The sequence below is a fragment of the Ovis canadensis genome, chromosome X, assembly GCF_042477335.2.
Source record: "Ovis canadensis isolate MfBH-ARS-UI-01 breed Bighorn chromosome X, ARS-UI_OviCan_v2, whole genome shotgun sequence".
NCBI lineage: Eukaryota > Metazoa > Chordata > Mammalia > Artiodactyla > Bovidae > Ovis > Ovis canadensis.
The window spans coordinates 15945529-15950107 of record NC_091727.1 but is presented as its reverse complement, the minus strand read 5'-3'; positions in this window follow the sequence as shown (position 1 = coordinate 15950107).

Sequence of the window (4579 nt, the reverse complement as noted above, 5' to 3'; positions counted from 1 at the left end):
AGAATGAGCCTTCATCCACTTACCTGAAAAGAACTGCTGCAAAGTCTTGACCGGGACTGACCCTTGATGCTCCTCAGCCTCACTGTGTTAGGAGTGTATCTCTCCTCATGAGTATGTACACAGGTATAGTATGGGATTCTTACCTTTGTTCTTGCTCCTGCTTGAACTGAGTCTTTAGTGTTGCACTTAAGATTTGGTCAGGTAGGCCCAAGGCTTAAAAAAGGCCAGTTACCCACAATTTTTTGAGGTCTTGTAAGATAAACAAGGCAACATTCTTGTGTGAAAAAGTAGATCTTGAAAAGTAGGCGACTTCAGGCAGTTTTTCTAGGACTTCTGCAGTGAAGAGTTTTTCTGGTGTGATTGATCATTTGAGATCACAGGTTTGATCTTTGGTCAGTAAGACTCCCATAACTCTGAATGGGGTTTTCCAAGAGGTTTTTCTGCTGTACCTTTGGTCAGTAAGATTCCCATAACACCCTGCATGGGGTTTTCCCTGAGGTTTTTCTGCTGTTCAGAAAGATTGAAGGCAGGAGTGAAAGGGACAATATTGAATACAACTATTAGATGGCATCACCAACTGGATGGATGTGAGTCTGAGCATGCCCCAGGAGTTGGTGATGGATAGGAAAGCCGGTCGGACAGAACTGAGCAAATGAATTGGACAATTTTCATGACCCAGGGATGGGACTGGGCCCTCATATTTGGAAGTCACCTTTAAAAAAAAAAAAGGCAAAAAACAGTGATTAGAGTCACCCTAATGGCCTAGATAGTAAAGAGTCCATTTACAAAGCAGGAGACCCAGATTTGCTCCTGGGGAAGCATCTCCTAGAGAAGGGAATGGCTACCCACTGCAGTATTCTTGCCTGGAGAATTTCATGGACAGAGGTGCCTGGAGGGCTATAGTCCATGGGGTCGCACAAAGTCCGAGTATGACTGAGTGGGTTTGACGCTCTATTTCATTCAACATTATAGTGAACCTTCTCTATGTCAAATACAGCTCCCATATACCATTATCTTAAGCTGTTAAGAAAATCCTTATTCAAAAGTAATCAGACCCAGAGTGTCGAGAAGGAGAAAACATGGAGTCAGGGGCCTGGGAACAAAGGATGGGAAGCTGGATTCACGGGAGCTGGGGCAGGGAGAGGCGTGAATCTCAGGGGCAGGGACTCAGCATTTATTTGCATAACCAGAACGCACTGCACAAAATAGAGTTTCCATTTACTATTTCTGTTTATTGTAGATTTCTTTTAAACGTAGTATTTCAAAGAATGAGCTTTCTTCCACTTTCCTGCAAAGATCTGCTGCAAACTCTTGACCCAGTTCAGTTCAGTTCAGTTGCTCAGTCATGTCCGACGCTTTGCAACCCCATGAATCGCAGCACACTGGGCCACCCTGTCCATCACCATCTCCCGGAGTTCACTCAGACTCACGCCCATCGAGTCGGTGATGCCATCCAGCCATCTCATCCTCTGTCGGCCCCTTCTCCTCCTGCCCCCAATCCCTCCCAGCATCAGAGTCTTTTCCAATGAGTCAACTCTTCGCATGAGGTGGCCAAAGTACTGGAGCTTCAGCTTCAGCATCATTCCTTCCAAAGAAATCCCAGGGCTGATCTCCTTCAGAATGGACTGGTTGGATCTCCTTGCAGTCCAAGGGACTCTCAAGAGTCTTCTCCAACACCACAGTTCAAAAGCATCAATTCTTCAGCACTCAGCCTTCTTCACAGTCCAACTCTCACATCCATACATGACCACAGGAAAAACCATAGCCTTGACTAGATGGACCTTAGTCGGCAAAGTAATGTCTGCTTTTGAATATACTATCTAGGTTGGTCATAACTTTTCTTCCAAGGAGTAAGCGTCTTTTAATTTCATGGCTGCAGACACCATCTGCAGTGATTTTGGAGCCCCCCAAAATAAAGTCTGACACTGTTTCCACTGTTTGCCCATCTATTTCCCATGAAGTGATGGGACCGGATGCCATGATCTTCATTTTCTGAATGTTGAGCTTTAAGCCAACTTTTTCGCTCTCCTCTTTCACTTTCATCAAGAGGCTTTTTAGTTCCTCTTCACTTTCTGCCATAAGGGTGGTGTCATCTGCATATCTGAGGTTATTGATATTTCTCCCGGCAATCTTGATTCCAGCTTGTGTTTCTCCAGTCCAGCATTTCTCGTGATGTACTCTGCATATAAGTTAAATAAGCAGGGTGACAATATACCGCCTTGACGTACTCCTTTTCCTATTTGGAACCAGTCTGTTGTTCCATGTCCAGTTCTCACTGTTGCTTCCTGATCTGCATACAGATTTCTCAAGAGGCAGGTCAGGTGGTCTGGGATTCCCATCTCTTTCAGAATTTTCCACAGTTTATTGTGATCCACACAGTCAAAGGCTTTGGCATAGTCAATAAAGCAGAAATAGATGTTTTTCTGGAACTCTCTTGCTTTTTCCATGATCCAGCGGATGTTGGCAATTTGATCTCTGGTTCCTCTGCCTTTTCTAAAACCAGCTTGAACATCAAGGAGTTCACGGTTCACATATTGCTGAAGTCTGGCTTGGAGAATTTTGAGCATTACTTTACTAGCATGTGAGATGAGCACAATTGTGCAGTAGTTTGAGCATTCTTTGGCATTTCCTTTCTTTGGGATTGGAATGAAAACTGACCTTTTCCAGTCCTGTGGCCACTGCTGAGTTTTCCAAATTTCCTGGCATATTGAGTGCAGCACTTTCACAGCGTCATCTTTCAGGATTTGAAACAGCTCAACTGGAATGCTATCACCTCCACTAGCTTTGTTCGTAGTGATGCTTTCTAAGGCCCACTTGACTTCACATTCCAAGATGTCTAGCTCTAGATTAGTGATCACCTCATCATGATTATCTTGGTTGTGAAGATCTTTTTTGTACAGTTCTTCCATGTATTCTTACCACCTCTTCTTAATATCTTCTGCTTCTGTTAGGTCCATACCATTTCTGTCCTTTATCGAGCCCATCTTTGCATGAAATAAATGTTCCCTCTTGACCCAGACTTACCCTTGTCATGCCTCAGCCTCACTGAAGTAGGAGTGAGCGTTCCCTCATCCATATGTGCACAGGCATCGTGCAGCATTCTTATGCTCATTCTTGCTCGTGCTCAAACTGAGTCTTTTGTTATACAGTTAAGATTCAGTTAGTTGGGCATAGAGCAGGATTATAAGCCAGTTACACACAATTTTTGGAGGTCTTGTGAGATAAACAAGGCCAGCGTTTTTGTATGCAAAAACAGACCTTGAGGAGTGAAAGTTTTGAGGCAGGATTTATTTCTGGGGTTCCTATACTTAACAGCTTTCTGTGTGTTAATTGTGTGAAATCATGAGGTTAGGTTTTCGTCTGCTCAGATGACTCTGTCACTCCTGTCTGACTGTTTTGTAACCCATGGACTGCAGCACTTCAGGTGTCCCCGTCTATCATCCATCCATTCTTGGAGCTTACTCATACTCATATCCTTCGAATCAATGGTGCTATCTAACCATCTCATTTTCTGTCGTCTCCTTCCTCCTCCCACCTTTTGTCCTTCCCAGCATCAGGGTCTTTTCCAGTTAGTCAGTTCTTCATATCAGGTGGCCAAAGTATTGGAGTTTCAGTATCAGCACCAGGTCTTCCAGTGAGTATTCAGGACTGATGTCCTTCAGGATGGACTGGTTGGATCTCCTTGCAGTCCAAGGGACTCTCAAGAATCTCCTCCAACACCACAGGCCAAAAGCATCAATTCTTCAGCGCTCAGCTTTCTTTACAATCCAACTCTCACATCGTATATGACTACTCGAAAAACCATAGCTTTGACTGGACGGACCTTTGTCAGCAAAGTAATATCTCTGCTTTTTAATATGCTGTCTTAGTTGGTCATAGCTTTTCTTCCAAGTAGCAAATGTCTTTTCATTTCATGGCTGAAGTCACTGTCCTCTGTGATTTTGGAGCACAAGAAAGTAAAGTCTGTCACTGTTTCCATTGTTTCCCCATCTATTTGCCATGAAGTGATGGTACCGGATGCCATGATCTTCGTTTTCTGAATGTTTAGTTTTAAGCCAAATTTGTCACTCTCATCTTTGGCATTCATCAAGAGGCTCTTTAGTTCTTTTTTGCTTCCTGCCATAAGGGTAGTGTCATCTGCATTTCAGAGGTTTTTGATGTTTCTCCCGGCAGTGTTAATTCCAGCTTGTGCTTCATCCAGCATGGCATTTTGCATGATGTACTCTACATATAAATTAAATAAGCAGGGTGACCATCAGAGAATTCCCTCCACACGGTCCTTTACTCTAAATCTGTTGTAGGATTTTCCCCTCATCCAGTGTGATGACATATATTGACCCATCTTGTTCTTTTCTGATAACCATGATGAGCAATGACTATACTTTTTCCAGGCTAAAGCTGAAACGCAGCAAGACTAACCAGCCCCTCTAAGAATTAAGCCTGTTCTCAATAACGCTTTGCGGAGGGGCTGGGGGTGGGTGGGGGGCGCTAATATAGTGCGTCTGGCAGTGCTCTGTCATGTCCCACTCTTTGCAACCCCATATAGACATTGGATCAATTCATAATAATGGAGGGTTTC